The 18,621-nt window shown below is 43.9% G+C and overlaps 1 protein-coding gene across 4 annotated transcripts in view; it reads left to right on the forward strand.

The window, feature by feature from the left end:
* Positions 1-18,621, forward strand: part of smyd3 (SET and MYND domain containing 3) — a 664,143-nt gene that overhangs the window by 37,969 nt on the left and 607,553 nt on the right. The window lies entirely within an intron of this gene.

Below are 18,621 nucleotides of genomic sequence, written 5' to 3' on the forward strand. Positions count from 1 at the left end.
TGTGGCTTTGGCCATCACGGTGGCACAGTGGTTAGCACTGCTACCTCACAGTGCCAGGGACCTGGGTTCGATTCCCGGCTTAGGTCATTCTGTGTGGAGTTTGCACGTTCCCCCCGTGTCTGCGTGGGTTTCCCCCAGGTGCTCTGGTTTCCTCCCCCACTCTGAAAGATGTGGGTTAGGCGCGTTGACCTTAACAGGCACCGGAATGTGGTGGCTAGGGGAATTTCACAGTAACTTCATTGCAGTGTTAATGTAAGCCTTACTTGTGACTAATTAAATTAATTTTAACAGAAGCTGTTGGATTAGCACGAGAAGAGGAATTTGTGCCAGGGGAAGAAGCGGGGGACTAGCTGAGTAGCTCTTGCAGAGAGCCAGTAAGGGCATGTCGGAGCAGATGGCCCATGCTATTACCATTCTATGATTCACATCAAGGTTAGAACTTTCTATCTTTCTGTGCTCCTCTCTCATTCTCACTTTTTCTTCCCCCAAGTGCTCTCATGTTCTCTGTCTCAATCACAGGCATGCTCTTGTGCTCTCTGTCTCACTCACGCACGTCACAGGCTTGCTTTTGTGTTCTTTACCTCACTCACAGGCATGCTCTCGTGTCCAATGCCTCTCACAATTGGTTTGGAGTCTTATCGCTAAATCCACTGGACTGGGTTTCTTTACTCAGGCGCCGGGGTGTGGCGGCTAGGGGATTTTCACAGTAACTTCATTGCAGTGTCAATGTAAGCCTACTTGTGACACTGATAAATGAACCTTAGATGTTTCTCACAGTGACCAGCCTGCTGATGGCTGGTTTGTATCCCGTGACGCAAAAAGCAGAACAACTGCTGGAAAGGCTTAGCAGCATCTGTAGAGGGAGAAGCAGAGACAACTTTTCAGCTCGCGATGACCTTTCATCCAAACTCCGCCTGACCAGCTGAGCCTTTCCAACACTTTTCTCTTTTCTATTTCCAGCATTCGCTGTATTTTGCTTCTGAACTCTGTGGCGGTATGTTTGGCCCCTATTGTATAACTTTTATAGATTAGGGTTTTTACACAGCAAATTGGAACAGTCTGCTTTTCCCAGTCCCATTTCTCTCCCTCGTCCGCCCCAAAGTTTCAAATATTTTAATACCAAGGGGGACCAAAGTAATTCAATCTACCCTCCTTTCCTAAAACAAAAAAGAACCTTTCATTCTTTCTCCCAAGCCCCCTCAGGCTAGAGAAGCAATGAAGTGGTTTCCTCCCAGATTGCTGGTGTGATGAACCACCTCGTGGTGCCAATTCTGCCCAATTTGTTTTCTGGTGTTTGTTGACCCTGATTTGGCATTTTGTGGGCCAGAATTCTTCCCACGAGTGATTGAAAATGTTTTGAGCAGGTCAGCTTAAATTTAAAATCCTCATCTTGGGCATCAGACTTTTTCATGGCCTCGTGCATGTCTCCCACCCTCCCCCCATCCTGACAACCCTCTGAGATGTCAGTGCCCCCCAATCCTCGTTTCTTAAGCATCCTGAATTTTTCATGGGCACCTATTTCTGGAACCTCTCCCCTCTCCCCTCTCCTGCTTACCCCTCCTCCTCCTCTGACCAGGGTTAAGACACCTACTCCTGTGCCTTGTTCTTAACCTTAATGCTTCGGTGGAACGCCTTGGGACAACTTACTATGTTAAAGATACTATATAAATGCAAATTACTGTTGTTGTTTCTGTGAACTGGTGAGTAGCTGCATCATTGATCATGAATGCTGTTTGCAGACACACCATGGAGCACTAATGGAAAATTTCACACTCCAATTGGGGGTTCATCTAAGCTTTTGAAAAAGGGCAAACTAAGACCTTTGATAGCGTTGTGTCTCTATTTTCTGATGCATATAATGTGAATTATTGCTGTTTAAACAATCCTTATCACATGTTATTAATATATGCTGAACCACAGCATTAAGTACTGGAGGCATGACCTTCACAATATTGGAATGCCATAGCTGCAATTTTAATTTTAACTACAGAAGTGGAACTCTTTTGAGAAACTCCTTCACTCCTCTTTTATTCAGGGACAAGTGCTGTTCGGTACTTGTCTTGAGCTGGTTCAATTATAGATTGGCCTCCCCCTGCTCAATACATATTTCTTTCAGCCCCTTAAGCCTTTTCCCTCCTCAGTTGGATCCTGGCTGATCTGTATCTTAACTCCATTCACCCATCTGGATTCTGTAACTCTTAGTACACTTGCCAAGCAAAACTCTCTCAATCTGCGTTTTGAATTTACCATTAGCTTGGTCTCAACAGCCTTCAAAACAAAAAGAGGAATTGTACTAATATAGCGCCTTCTGTGATCATCCGGCATCTCGATGCACTTCACAGCCAGTTGTGGTTGCTGTTGTGATGTGGAAAAGGCAGCACCCAATTTGAATCCAGCAAGCTTCTTGCAAGCAAGGACGGCATGTGGCACAGTGGTTAGCATTGCTATCTCACAGCGCCAGGGACTCGGGTTCGATTCCCGCCTTGAGTCACTGTCTGTGTGGAGTTTGCACTTTCTCCCCGTATCTGCGTGGGTTTCCTCCGGTTTCCTCCCACGGTCTGAAAGACATGCTGGTTAGATACATTGACCCAAACAGGCGCTGGACTGTGGCAACTAGGGGAGTTTCACATTAACTTCATTTCAGTGTTAATATAAGCCTTACTTGTGACTAATAAATAAACAAAAACTTCAAACTTCTCTCAAATGACAGCCTATTTTTGTGATTTGATTAATGGCTGCATATGGGTTCAGACACGGGGATAGCTTTTTCTAATTAATTTGTGGGACATGGGTGTCGCTGGCTGGTCAGTATTTATTGCCCATCCCTAGTTGCCAGAGGACAGCTGAGAGTCAACCACATTGCCGTGAGTCACATGTCGGCCAGACCAGGAAAGGGTGGCAGATTTCCTTCCCTGAAGGACATTAGTGAACCAGAGGAGTTTTTCTGACAATTGACAATGGTTTCATACATCAGTAGATTCTTAATTCCAGCTTTTATTTTATTGAATTCAAATTCCACCATCTGCCATGGTGGGATTTGAAACCGGGTCCCAAGAATGTTTGCAGAGTTTCTGGGTCACTAGTTAAGTGATAATACCACTAGGCCATCACTCCTCCCTAACTCTCCTGCTGTTCTTTGAAGTCATGCTAAGGGACTTTTTACATCCGCCTGAAAGGGTTAAATCTGAAAAGTGAAACCTCTGGCAGTGCGGCACTCCAATAGTATTGCACTGGAATGTCAACTTTGATTCTTTATTTTGCTTGAATCTCAAGCCCTGGAGTTGTACCTGTACTGGGGACCTTGTGACTTGGAGGCCGAAGTGCTGCCAATGGGGCACAGTTGACACTTGACGAAGAGAGTCCCAATTTCCGCTAACCTTTGCGTGAAGTGTTCCCAAACATCAGCGCTGAATGGCCTGGCTCGCATTTTTAAGTTATCATCAAACCCGACGGTGCAGAAAGAGGCCCTTCGGCCCATCGAGTCTGCACCGAACACAATCCCACCCAGGCCCTACCCCCCCCAACTCCACATACTTTACCCACTAATTCCTCTAACCTGTGCATCTCAGGACACTAAGGGTCAATTTTTTAGCATGGCCAATCAACCTAACCTGCACATCTTTTGGACTGTGGAAGGAAACCGGAGCACCAGAAGGAAACCCACGCAGACACAAGGAGAACATGCAAACTCCACACAGACAGTGACCCAAGCCGGGAATCGAACCCAGGTCCCTGGAGCTGTGAAGCAGCAGTGCTAACCACTGTGCTACCATACCGCCGCAAGTTAAGTTGATGCCTCCTTGTTCTTGCCTCACATCACTGAAGGAATTCGTTCTGGAGAATGGTGAGCTTTGGTGGAAGTGCTAGTGAAACATTGTCCTTGGATGTTGTTATGCTGCATTTCTGAAGGAGAAAGGAACAAGTCAGAGGCAAAATGCTTGGTCACTCAAGCAGGAAAATTAACATGTACTTTGAAACTTCAGTCTGGATAATTGTAATTCTACCATCACTGGTATGAAAACGAGTTCTTATTTTTGGACAGAAATGACAGTTTTACCAGTTTTATTTTTAGGATGAGTTGGCTGTTCTGTAAGTGACCAATCACAGTCTTCACATGAAACCTCTGTTGCTTTTATAAATTTAGTGAGGGCTATGGAGTAGGGAGCAGCTGTTTCCCTTGGTTGAGGGGTCAATCACGAGGGGGCATAATGTTACGGTGAGGGGCAGGAGATTCAGAAGGGATTTGAGAAAAAAACTTTTTCACTCAGAGGGTAGTGGGAATCTGGAATGCTGTGCCTGGGAAGGTACTGGAGGCCGTAAACCTTGAAACCTTTAAAAAAAAAATTTAGAGAGCACTTGAAATACCTTAATACTCAAGGATATGGGACAAGTGCAGGAAAGTGGGATTAGCGCACCATTAGTGGTAGATATTGTCGGTACAGACTCGACGGGCCAAAGGGCCTTTTCTGCACTGAATGATTCTATGGGCGAAATTCCCGCCATGAGAATTGTAGCGAGTGGGTCATTGACCATGCGAAGGTCTGTTGACCTTGGGCGGGATTTTCTGGTCTTGGGGTGAGCGTGGCCGGAAAATCCCACCATATGACCTATGACCTATGACCTTTTTCTTTCCAGGGTATTTTTCCCGCTGCTGATTTGAGGCCAAGGTTTGGAAAGTGAGCTATGCCAGTTTGGGGAAAATTGAGGACCACTCCAATCTGTTGAGACGTTTTTATCATTTAACAATTTCCCTCTTCACGACCATTCCATCAATACCACATGCACACCATCCATTTGGCACCTTTAGTATATTGACTGATCAGTGTGGAGGTGCACAGTTTTTGCTCGAAATGAAATTGACCATGCTTGGTTCCTCATTCTCGACAAAATACATTTGCAATACAAGTTGCTTGAGTCATTTCTGTGAATGTAAGCAAAAAGCTTTTCTTGTCTTGACTTGAGGCTAGAAACTGTTTAGATATCGCATCATTTAAATTGCTGTGTTGCAGTTCCTTCCAAGACTTGCTGGCAGAGCTGTTTCTTGATGATTCTTCACTCATACTTTCTTTTGGGCTGTCTGTAACTGTGGCTGTTCTTTACTGGGACTTCCTTTGACTCAATTTAGTAGCTTATTCCACCCAAATAGAGTCAGAGAATCATACAGCGCAGAAGCAGGTCCTTCGGCCCACCATGTCTATGCTGACCATAATCCCATTTACTAACACCTTGTCCATAGCCTACTATGCCTCAGTGATTTAAGTGCTTGTCCTGATGCTTCATAAATGTTGCGAGAACATTTGCCTCCACCACTCTCTCGGCCAATGTGTTCCATATTTCCACCACCCTCTGGGTGGAAAATTCTTTCCTCAGATCCCTTCTGAACAGTTTGTTCTCGGCATAAACCTATGCCCTCTAGTCGTAGATACTTCTGACATGGGAAAATGATTCTTACAATCTAGCCTATCTATTCCTGTCATTGCATAGAGCCAGTCCCTGACTGTGAGATAGAGTTGTTTGACTTTTCTATGATCCCTTGTGTTTAATGTTTGTAGAATGGAAGTATTTGTTATATGCTGTGTCTGAGGCCAGAACTCTTCATTCACCTGATGAAGGGACAAACCCCGAAAGCTTGTGAGTTTACTATCAAATGTATCGGTTGGACTTAAACCTAGTGTTGTCAGACTTCTTACTGTGTCCACAGATGCTGCCAAGCCTGCTGAGTGTTCCCAAATTTATTTTTAGTGAGGGGGCAAATTTTGGCCTGGACACTTCAGGGGAAATGTCCCTGCTCTTATTTAAAATAGTGCAGTGGGATCTTCAACATCATCAGGGTGCAGACAGGGCCTCAATTTAATGTCTCACCTGAATGATGGCATCTCAGATAGCCCTGCACTTCCTCAGTACTGCACTGGAGTGTCAACAAAATGAAGGAGATTGCCATCGACTTCAGGAAGCATAAAGTAGAGCATGCCTCTGTCTACATCAATGGGGACGAAGTAGAAAAAATCGAGAGCTTCAAGTTTTTAGGTGCCTGGGTCACCAACAACCTGTCCTGGTCCCCCCCCCATGCCGACACTATAGTTAATAAAAAGCCCACCAACACCTTTCTCAGAAGACTCAGGAAATTTGGCATGTCGGATACGACTCTCACCAACTTTAACAGATGCACCATAGAAAGCACTCTCTCTGGTTGTATCACAGTTTGGTATGGCTCCTGCTCTGCCTAAGACTGCAAGGAACTACAAAAGGTTGTGAATGTAGCCCAGTCGATCACGCAAACTAGCCACCCCATCCATTGACTCTGTCTTCACTTCCTGCTGTCTCGGCAAAGCAGCCAGCATAATTAAGGATTCCATGGACATTCTGTCTTCCACCTTATTCCATCCGGAAAATGATACAAAAGTCTGAGATCGCGTACATCAGAATCAAGAACAGCTTCCCTGCTGCTGTCAGATTTTTGAATGGACTTACCTTGCATTAAGTTAATCTTTCTTTACGCCCTAGCTATGACTATAACTGCACTCCCTCGTTTCCTTCTCTATGAATGGTATGCTTTGTCTGTAAACTGCGTAAGAAACAATACTTTTCACTATATGTTAATACATGTGACAATAATAAATCAAATCGAATAGTCTTCACTGAGTCGCTGCAAACCATGCCCTGGTTATGTTGTCAGCGTTTCGATCCAACTGCTAAAGTTAGCAATAGCACAAAAGGAATTCTTTTATGTGCCATGCGTTTCGTACAAGTTTGATTTGATAATTTTATTGTTGAAATATTCGCTCCCAACTGACTGAAGATCTGACTGTTCCTTGCAATAGATTTGGCTTCCATTCATTATCCTACATTCAGTTAGAGTGCTAAAATCACCAGGAAACTCAGTACAGCTCCTGACGCCAACAGGTGAGCCTCGGTTCATGGGTTGAACATCATTGATTGGCTTTGACATCCTTTAGGTTGGGTTCAAGAAACTGAGAAATCTTTTTAAAGCTCATGATCCAAAGTGAGGCCAATGACCATGTCTTGGCCGAGGGATTAAATGTTGCTCTTTTCCTTCCCGAGTTTGAAACTGCAATTAACTTCTCGAACCTTAGTTAAAAGTGGTAGCTGTGTCAATTATACAGCTGCAAGTGCTGGAATGTGGTTTCTGTGGGGATGTCAAAAAGAACATGATCTTTTCATGCAGGATTTGAAGCGATTAACTGCTCTGTGTGCTTTGCCACTCGCTGAAGTGCAGTGTAAGATACAGTGCGGACAGTGATTGAAATTCATCTTTCTGCTTACTTTCCGTGTCGCCCTCAGTCCTCCAGTTGATTCGGTGCACGTGAGGATTAAATAAGAGCTCTGCCTGTATGTAAGACTCAGTATACCTTTAAGCGAGGAAGGCATTGGCGTAGTGGCAATGCGACTGGGCCACTAATGTAGAAGCCCAGGCTCCTCCATTCAGTAATATCATGGTTGATCTGGTGTGAACCTCAGAACTACTTCTCGCCTCTCCCTAATAATCTTTCACCCTGTTGCTCAACAAAAATCTATCCAACTCTGCCTTAAAAATATCCAAAGGTCCTGCTTCCACCATTCTTTCAGAGAGTTCAAAAGACATATGAACCTCTGTGAAAAACTTTGCCTCATCTCCGTTTTAATTTAGTGGCCACTTATTTTCAAACCACTATCCCTATTTCTAGATACTCCTGCAAAAAAAAACCCCTCCACATCCACCCTGTCAAGACCCCTCCAACTGACAGCATTTCCTTCTGTCCCTAACGTCTACCCAACTTTTGTCTTGAAATCATCATTGTAGTTGTAATGACTTCAGTCAGGCCATTGAGGTTGGCCTAAGGGAATATGAACTCCCTGATTAAGGAGTTAGTTGATGGGCCAATCGAGGAGTCTTTTCCTCTTTTTTTAACCGGGAGTATCAGTTCCTCTGGAACTCCCGAGGGTAGACTGCTGACTGCTAGCACTTGGTATACTGCTGTTGGAATTGTAAATAAAGGGATTCTGGTGAAAGGACTTGTGCCTCTGAAGACTTATTACAGTAGTGAATGCCACATTCTTAAACGTGGTTTGGGTAAAAGCATTTCTCCTGAATTTGAGTGAAATCTTATATTTATGGCCACTCATTTTGTTTTTGTGAATTTCACAATGTCAGCATCCTCTTTGCAACTTCCCAATTTTAAAAACCCTTTTCAGGTGTGCCAAACCCCCCCTTTTCCACCCACCTTTTCTCTTTTCTAAAGAAAAGAGCCCCACCTTTCTGGCCATTGTAACCTCTGTTCTGGTGTCAATCTTGTAAATCTTTTTCACACCTTCTCCAGCGCTTCTATGTCCTTGTATTATTCTTGTTTGCTGCCCTTTCCTTGGCTCCTCTAAATAACCTATCCTCCTATATTAAACCTGTGTGAGTACAGTGTCTGTAACTGGGCCAGACTGCAGCTGCATGCAAACATCTGTCTGTGGTCTGTTCAGCATGCAGGCTTGACAAAACAGCAGTCCAGCCACACCATTGCTGGTGTGAATTTGGAAATAACTTAATTTTCACTTGGTAGAATGGAAGTATTTTTAATTCTGTCTCCAACAGTGCCAATTAAAGAAGACTTTTATATTTGGGCTCAAGATCTTGAGTTGCATGCTAATTTCAGTTCAGTTTTTCCCGGAGTGGTATGATTTTTACACCTCGACTTATTCTGAGAAATTTTCCTAAACTTTGGAGCACTTTGCAAAAGCTGCCTGGCTTGCTTGTTAATGTACAGCACCAACTACAGGGAGAATGTCCAGCATGCTTTCTCAAGTTCTGTTACAACTTTTAATAACTATGCATGTCAGAGGCAAATGATGTGCAGCAAATGAAAGAATAATTCAACGCTTTTTACTTTGTTATTATCACTCAAGTTACTGCTATTTCAACAGTATGGAACATGGTAGCAGGAAAAGAAAAAGCAAAGTGTTAGAAAATGGAATTGAGCCAAGGGTGACACGATGGCACAGTGGTTAGCACTGCTGCCTCACAGCGCCAGTGACCCAGGTTCAATTCCTGGCTTAGGTCTCTGTCTGTGTGGAGTCTGCACATTCTCTCTGTGTCTGCGTGGGTTTCCTCCGGGTGCTCCGGTTTCTTCCCACGCTCCAAAAATGTGTGGCATAGGTGAATTGGTAATGCTAAATTGTCCTTTTAAATGCGTGGTGTTATGGGGATAGGGTCTGAGTGAGATGTTCCAACAGTGAGTCAGTACAGACGCAATGGGCTGAATGGACTGCTTCTGCACACTAGGGATTCCATGATTCAATGTATCACAATCCTGTTTGCGTAGAGGCTTAGAAATCAGAATTATATTGTATTAAAATTTATAAATCTTTGACATGTTTATAGTCTGCATAAATCACCTAAAGTTGCACAGGGAAGTATTAAACACCCTGTGCATACATCTCTCACTCTGGCTCTCTCTCTCTGTGGTGACTGTCCCTTTTAAGGGCAACACAGCAGAGTAGGCGTCACATGGCCTAGGTGACCATTCACCCTCTCGGGTATTCCCCACTCAGGGAATGGATATTTTAGAATTAGCTGTGAACATGCTAAGATTCTCTTCCTTCCCCTGGGGTGATTCCCCACTGAGTCCCGATTTGGTCACCATTACTCTGCTGTGTTGCTCTTGTAGGGACAATCGCCACGCTCTCCTTCTCCCTGTATATCTCATGTATAGCTGTATAATCACCAATTAGAGAGAGCTGGGGAGACAGGGACATTATGCTAAACACTCTGTGATGCAACATCAAATGCTGTAAAGTCCATCAAGCTTTAATTGCTTCAGGATAATAATTCAGCTTGTCAATGAGATTTATATTTAATGTACCAACCAGCTAATATGTGAATTGAAGCTATTCTGTGCACTGGTGTGCGAGGTGGAATTCAAGACTATGTTGTGTACATTTCACTGGGCCTCAAAGTGCACCATCTCTAAAGCTTGACGAGTGTCATTCACTGACCCAATCTATTCAGACATTAAGAAAGGATGATTTACTCAGTTTTGCATTCCTGGGATTACCACAAAATGAAAGGACTTGCATTTATGTGACGCCTTTCACACTGTCGTGACGTCTCAAAGTGCTTTACGGCCAAGTGCAGTCATGATTGTAGAGATATTGTCAAGTGGGAAAGGTTGAATTTGTGCAGTAAATTCCCACAAACAGCAATGACCAGAAGTGTTAATGACCAAAAGCCTCAAAAGTGCATGAAGGTAGATAAATCCCCGGGACCTGATGAAGTGCATCCCAGGACGTCGTGGGAGGTAAGGGAGGAAATTGCATGTCCCCTAGCCGAGATGCTTGAATCATCGATAGTCTCTGGTGAGGTGCCTGAAGATTGGAGAGTGGCAAATGTTGTGCCTTTGTTCAAAAGAGCTACAGGGAAAAGCTTGGGAACTACAGGCCAGCCAGTCTCACATCTGTAGTGGGTAAATTGTTGGAAGGTATTTTTAGAGACAGGATCTATTGGCATTTAGAGACGCAAGTACTAATTAGGGACAGTCAGCATGGCTTTGTGAGTGGAAAATCATGTCTCATAAATTTGATTGAGTTTTTTGAAGGGGTAACCAAGAAGGTAGATGAGGGCAGTGCAGTTGATGTTTTCTGCATGGACTTTAGCAAGGCCTTTGACATGGTACCACATGACAGATTGTTGCATAAGGTTAAATCTCACAGGATCCAGTGTGAGGTATCTAAATGGATACAAAATTGGCTTCTTGACAGAAGTCACAGGATGGTTGTAGAGAGTTGTTTTTTCAACTGGAGGCCTGTGACCAACAGTGTGCCTCAGCGATCAGTGCTGGGTCCACTGTTATTTGTCATTTATATTAATGATTTGGATGAGAATATAGGAGGCATGGTTAGTAAATTTGCAGATGACACCAAGATTGATAGCATAGTGGACAATGAAGAAAATTACCTCCAATTGCAACAGGATCTTGGTCAGTTGGGCCAGTGGGTTGACAAATGCAGACGGAGCTTAATTTAGACAAATGCAAGGTGACCATTTTGATTGAACCAGGGCAGGACTTACTCAGTTAATGGTAGGGCATTGGGGAGAGTTACAGAATAAAGAGATCTAGGGGTACATGTTCATAGCTGTTTGAAAGCAGAGTCACAGGTGGACAGAATGGTGAAGAAGGCATTCAGCATGCTTGGTTTCATTGGTCAGAACATTGAATACAGGAGTTGGAATGTCTTGTTGAAATTGTACTAGACATTGGTAGGCCACACTTGGAATACTGTGTGCAATACTGGGGGTGCTGTTCCCCCCTCAGGATCTGGGAGTTTCTCCATCCCCTTTCTTCTCTGGTCTACCTACCCCGACCCAGTATTCCCCTGACATCCTCCCGACACTGAGATCACTGAATCTGTATGAATGGAATGCTTTTGTCTGTGTAGTGTGCAAGAAATAATACTTTTCACTGTATGTTAATAAATGTGACAATAATAAACCAAATCAAATGAAATCACATTTCCCCTGGCTATTGGTACTCAACGGAAGTATGGTTCCTGGACTTCGTCTCAGACACAGCACTGCAGTAACTCTTCCAGCCATTAGAGCTGTGTGCCTGAGACGCAGACTGGGATTCTCCGGTCCCGCTGCAGTGACTGGAGTGCCAGATTCTCCGTTCTCGCTGGCAGCAGGAGCAGGGCACGTGAGACGGAAGAATTCCAGCCAAAGTCCAAGTGAGAATGGAAATCCTGCTGCCGATCAGAAGTTACTGAGTGTGAAGTAACTGCGGGTCTGTTGGAATCGGTGGGGCTGAGTCTTCCTTGCTGACTTTCAGAATTGTTCTCAGAAAGAGCACCTAGGTGTCTCCGGGCTGGCATTGGACGTGGTGGGCCGAATGGCCTCCTTGTGTGCTGTAAATTTTCTATGGGGTTTCTATGATGGGTGCTGAACGCTTGACATCCTGGAAGGTTGCGCCTTTGCCTCACTGAGCACTATAATACACTGGGACATTTCATTAACTTAAAGGCACTGAATAAATACGAGTGTTTATTGTTTAACAGCAGGTAATTTGAGTTTTGCCAGATTATGTGATTGAATTATTAATCTCCCAGTTTTGAGATGGAAATGAATTATTGTTGCGTGTTTATATTCTGTCTTTGTTCCAGCGCTCTAGTACTCCGCCTTCAGAAGGGACTCTGCATGTTCAGAAATTAAACATTTGATTTCTCTGGGAGAATGCTAAGCTGCTGCTGCAACTATTGTATATTTTTAATTTTACTTTCTTCCCTTTTTTTAACGTCTGGCATTTTATTCACATTTTCTTGCTGTGTGATTATTTGCCTCAGTAATTGTACTGCTAAGATTTGGGGATTTGGAACCTTTTAAGTTTATTTATTTATTAGTCAAAGTAGGCTTGCATTAACATTGCAATCAAGTTACTGTGAACATCCCCTAGTCGCCACACTCTAGTGCCTGTTCGGGTACACTGAAGGAGAATTTAACACGGCCAGTGCACCTAACCCACATATCTTTGAACTGCGGGAGGAAACCGGAGCATCCGGAGGAAACTCAAGTCACAATCCAGGCATTTGGACTAATGCCGTGGGGGGCATGAGTTCAAATCTCATCATGGCAACTGGGGATCATTTAAATTCAATTCATTGATAAACCTGGAATATAAAACTTGTAAAAACCCACTCGATGCAGGGAAGGCAATGTTCCTGATCAGACCTACATGTGATTCCAGGCCTGTGGCAGTGTGGGCGACTCCCAGCTGCCTACTGAAATGGCCCCTCCAGTTCTGTCAAACCTCCAACTGAAACGTTGAGGCAAAACCAGACCGACCACCAGACATCAACCCAATCTTGAATAACTGTTGAACACCAGGCCCTGTCTGGCTTCATGTGGAATGAACCCAAGAGTCATGCAGCATAGGCAGAGGCCATTCAGGCCATTGTGCCTGTGCTAGCTCATACATTTCGATGTCCGAGTCGTTCCACTCCCTGAAGCAATCAGCTTGAACAAGAAAGGGTGAAGGGTGTGCTGCATTTATTGGGATTTGTCGGGATTTGATACCTGAGGTCTCCTCGTTTAACCTTTGCCAGCCTGTCTTGTCGGGAATGCTGCGCAGTGCAATTCTCGGATCAGAACTTAGAAAACTGTGCTGACGGTCTCCAAACACACGTGGACCCCATTTGGTGACAAATCTAATCTGAGCGCTTTAAGAAGTTCAGAACGGGTGTTGAAGTCAACAGGAACAGATGGCAGAAAATGGAATGCAGCGCAATTAGCAGAGTTGTGAGCATTGATAAATATTTATGAAGGATCGTTTTAGCACAGATCCAGGCGAGAAAAAAATACTTGTGATGATTTTCACCTGCCAGCCACCCCATTTATCTTGGCATTTACAGGATGGTAGATAAAAAAAAGTTAAATAAAACATGATCACTGACTTAACCACCGGAGATTATTATAATTTTTGGGTGTGCCTTAATTTGCTGGCTTTCCTATCAAAAACAGGTGAGGGAAGCTCATCCATATATTAACACGAGTCTTTGACAACTTATTTTTGTCAGCCATACCACTTTTCTGACTCGGCACTCTTCTATTCATTCAAGCAATCTGAGCATTGGTGGTTGAGTCAGCAATTATTGCCCATCCCTAATTGCCCTTAAACTGAGTGGTTTGTTAGGCCATTTAAGACAAATTGCCAGTCGACCATATTGCCATAGGATTGGAGTCACATGTAGGCCAGACCAGGTCAGGACGGCAGATTTCCTACTCTAAAGGACATTAGTGAACCAGATAGATTTTTCAACAGTGAACAATGCTTTCATACTTGTCATCAGACCTTCAATTCCAGATTTTATTGAATTCAAATTTCACCATCGACCCTGGTGGGATTTGAACCCAGGTCCCTAGGGCATTTCCCTGGGTCTCTGGGTTACAACCCCAGTGACAATACCACTATGCCACTGCCTCCCTGTCACTGCTATTTCCCATGTTCATTTGCAGGTGCGGTCAGCGCAATGGCACAGTGGTTAACACTGCAGCCTCAGAACACCATGGATTTGGCTTCAATTCCGGCCTTGTATTACTGTCTGTGCGGAGTCTGCATGTTCTCCCTGTGTCTGTGTGCGTTTTCTCCGGGTGCTCCAGTTTCAGAAGACATGCTGGTTGGGTGCGTTAGCCATGCTAAATTCTTCCTCACCGTATCTGAATAGGTGCCGGACTGTGGCGACTAGGGGATTTTCATAGTAACTTCATTGCAGTGTTAATGTAAACCTACTTATACTAATAAATTTCAAAAACTCTAAACAGGTGGCACCCCAGGCATGGGGTATTCTGTCTGAGGACTGCTTGATGGATCACTTATCTGTTGTCATTTAAGAACTCAAGAAATATGAGCATGAGTAGAATAGGTGGTCCCCTCAGACATAAGAAATAGGAGCAGGAGTAGGCCATCTGGCCCTTCGAGCCTGCCCCGCCATTCAATAAGATCATGGCTGATCTGTCGTGGCTCAGTTCCACTTTCCCGCCCTCTCCCCATAACCCTTAATCCCCTCTCTTATCAAAAACCCATCAACCCGCTTCTTAAAAATATTTAGCGAGGCAGCCTCCACCACTTCAACGGGCAGAGAATTCCAGAGATTCACCACCCTTTGAGTGAAGAAGTTCCTCCTCAACTCCGTTCTGAACCGCCCCCCCTTTATCTTGAGGCTGTGCCCCCTAGTCCTACTGTCTTTTTTGAGCGGGAAGAGTCTTTCCACCTCTATCCTATCCATCCCATTCATCATCTTATACGTCTCAATGAGATCTCCCCTCATTCTTCTAAACTCTAACGAGTACAAGCCTAGTTTATTCAGCCTCTCCTCATAGCACAACCCCCTCAACTCCGGTATCAGCCTAGTAAACCTCCTCTGCACTCCCTCCAGGGCCAAAATATCCTTGCGCAGGTGCGGCGCCCAAAACTGCACACAGTACTCCAGATGCTCCATCATTCAGTACGATTGACCTCACTTCCACTTCCCAGCCTTCTCCCCCAATCCCTTGTTTCCCTGTGGGAGACCCAACATTTTGTCTACCTCAGTCACAAAATATATTGAATGATGGCGTTTGTACAACCCTTTAGGGTAGAGAATTCCGAAGATTCACAACCCTTTGAGCGAAGACGTTCCTCCTCATCTCAGTCCTTAATGAGTGGCCCCTTTCCCTGAGATTGTGTTCCCCTCCCCACCCTCTGTTCTAGATTCCCGAACCAGGAGAGCAGACCTTCCAGCGTACGCCCCTTCAGAATCCTCAACGAGTTCACCCCTCATTCGCTGGAAACTTTTTGGCAGACATTTTCTGAGAGCTCAGTCATTTTTGGGTGCAGAATCAGTATTTAATTGTTTCTTTTGAAGGTGGGTGACCTTCAGTGGGCTTAAGGGGGAGGGGTAACTGTCATTTCTGAAAACGCCCAGGCCATTCTGGCAAGTGGAAGGTCCGCAGTAGCAACATGTTGTTAATATTGGAATTGTGCTGCAATAGAGTACTCGCTTTGAGTTTGTATTTAAGAGCAATTGTCACCAATTAGGTAAAGATTTGGGAATCATTGCAAGATTATAAAAACCAGCTCACAGTAGGTGTTTGGAGAGAAATGGGGGTGAGGAGGAGGCAGAGGAGACCAGATGAATCTGTTGTCTGAGAAATAAACCCACCTGAAGCCAGATTCACCCTTTCCTCAATGTTCAATTATTCCATTTAACAAGGTGGAAAACTTTACTTGCTGGGTAATGGCAGGAGGAGGTCTTCCTGCAGGACATCTTCACATAATCCCAGCCAGGCGCATGAGCCCACAGTGATGTTCCGGGAAACTTACCAAACTGGCTTCACTGGACTGTCACAGAGCCTACAGCGAATATAAGATTAGTCACATATAGTTCTGTGCCTAATCTGTCTTTTAAAAAGTTCAAAGATGTGGAGACTAGGTAGATTGTTCATGCTAAATGGCTCCTTAGTGTCAGGGGGGACTAGCTAGGGTAAATGCATGAGGTTATGGGGTTAGGGCCTGGATGGGATTGTGGTCGGTGCAGACTTGATGGGCCAAATGGCCTCCTTCTGCACTGTAGAATTCTGATTTTATTCTGTTTCCTTCTATCAGGCAATCGTAGAAGCTGGTAATTTTTTTTAAAAAAGGTTATTAACTGAACATTTGCAGCACAAAATTTCATGTTTCAAATAACTTTGTACAGTTAAAGCCAAGTACTTTCAGCTTAATATAGCTCGTAATCACATATATGGAAAATCTCATCAGAACATTCACTCCAACCCACTATAATTTTCACCCAAGAGTTCCCCCAAAGAAGATCTTAAGGATTCCTTTGTCTCCTGGGACCAAACCAAGGTGTGCCACAGCTCTCAGAAATTCACTTTGAATCTCCATAGTTTTTGCACTAGGTCTGAGGGTTTTTCCACTGGCGTCTGAGTAGGCAAATCCTCCAATTCTCTTTCAACGCCTCAGTATTATGGACTTGCTGTTTAACATTATTTATTCACCAGAAGCATTTAGACTTGCCCTTGCTTATCCTTTTGTTCAAAGATTGTCATCTCTTCACAGCAACATATCTATTTCAGTGCTCCTGTTGGAACCCATATTAAGGGAGACGGTTTCTTTTGGATAAAAATATTGAGCAAAGGTATTAAAATGGAAGAGAAGAGGGAAACATTAACACACCATTCAAAGATTCTTTGGACAGCTGGTGTCAGAATTTGTGTATTGGACAGAACTTACAAGTGCTTGATATTTCCCTGCAGATGTGCAGGACTTGTATCTCCTCAAAGTGTTTGGCGCTGGTCCTCCGTGCAGATGAACTCAGCTGAAACATGTGTATTGCCAATGATTTTGGTTGATTTATCTGGGAATGTGTGATTTTTCTCAACCCTCTGATATATGTCCGTCATTGATTCAAGAACATTGTTCAAGATGGGTACCTGCCAACCAGTGTAATTGGATTGAGTTTCTCCCTTTTGTGAATAATGATGTTAGTTGTCAATGAAAGTGTTCTCCGGTGAGGGGAAATAAATATTTCTGAAATAATATTACCCACCCCTTTGCCTTTATCATGATGAATTCTTGCTACTGTAGCCCTTTGGGTGGAAAAAAAGACCTGCCGATTTGGCAATCACCATTAAATTGCAGGTGAATGATGAACATAATGTGCTTGCTGTCGCCAGACTTGTGTCTAAACTAATATGGAACCAACCGAGGAACAAGTTATTTCAGATTTGATGATGTGTAAAGCACAGTTTGACAGATTTAGTCACTTGGGAAGTCTGTTGACATCAGACAGAAAATGCAAACGGAGGATAAGATGGAGGGTTGGAATGGATAAAATGCATTTCAAAAAATGTAAAAAAATTACGATCAGCTCCTTTCCTGCTGCCATCAGACTTTTGAATAGACCTACTCCACACTAAGTTGATCTTTCTCTACACCCGAGCTATGACTGTAACATTACATTCTGCACTTTTCCACTTCCTTCTCTACGAACGGTATGCTTTGTCTGTATAGCACACAAGAAACAATACTTTTCACTGTATACCAATACATGTGACAATAATAAATCAACTCACAAATGAAAGGCTGAGAATCCTGGAATGCTACACCTTACTAATGTTGCACACACTAACACACTAATCATTGGATGATCAATGGAGCGATTTGGAGAAGCATTGAGTCTGTAAACTTTGTGGTTTTTGGGATGAATAATGAAGATAACTTGGACAAGTCAAACTACCAATGAAGATGTGTGAGTAAAGTCTGAGATCAGAAGAGCTCAACTGCCCCTGCTCAGAATGAGACAGTTGAAATTTCTTGGGTACTTAATTAGAGATTGTTATTTAGAAAGTCTGATATGGATGGTAAGAGAGATTATAGAATATGTAGTCTCTCAACACCAGGTTAAAGTCCAATAGGTTTATTTGGAAGCATGAGCTTTTGGAGCACTGCCCTTTCATCAGGTGACTCCAGTCCAACACCAGCAACTCCTCATCAAAAGGGATTGTGGTAGTCAAAGAATTATCTTTTTAAAAAACAGTTGTCAGGAAGTAAGCAGACCAGTTTGTGTTAAAACACTTTACTCAGGTGCCCTTACTCACGAGATGGACAAAGCTCAGTCCATGGATCAATCCAAGTTTTATTCACAAATCCTTGTCGTATAAACTTTATTTGAAACCAACTCTTAACCTCTCAGAATAACTTGGTACTTTATGCTAGATGTCTGAGGTTTCTGACATTACCCATGTCAATGAACTTGATCGAGCTGCCCGGTCTGTTTCTCTGAGCTCTGCCACCTCTCACTTTTGAATTCGGGGGCCTTCTTTGCGAAGATTGGTCTTGCATGTCATCACTGTGTCTCAGCCTATCTTTGGTAAAGGGCGAACCTTTGTAGGGGTTGAGTGGAATCTTCAGTGGGGATAGCCTCCAGCTGTCTTTTCTTATTCCCCTCTTCGAGCCCTTCTGGAAGATTCTCTGGCTTTCTGCCAGTGAGGTCACTGGACAGGAATCACAGAATCTAATGAAGTTACAGATTCCATACACCAAGAGAACGCCAGGGGCCTCCTAGGTATCCATCCCTGTTGCACAAGGTGCCCGTAGACTTGTT

This window comes from Carcharhinus amblyrhynchos, chromosome 12 (assembly GCF_965287045.1).
Source record: "Carcharhinus amblyrhynchos chromosome 12, sCarAmb.v2.hapA, whole genome shotgun sequence".
Lineage (NCBI taxonomy): Eukaryota > Metazoa > Chordata > Chondrichthyes > Carcharhiniformes > Carcharhinidae > Carcharhinus > Carcharhinus amblyrhynchos.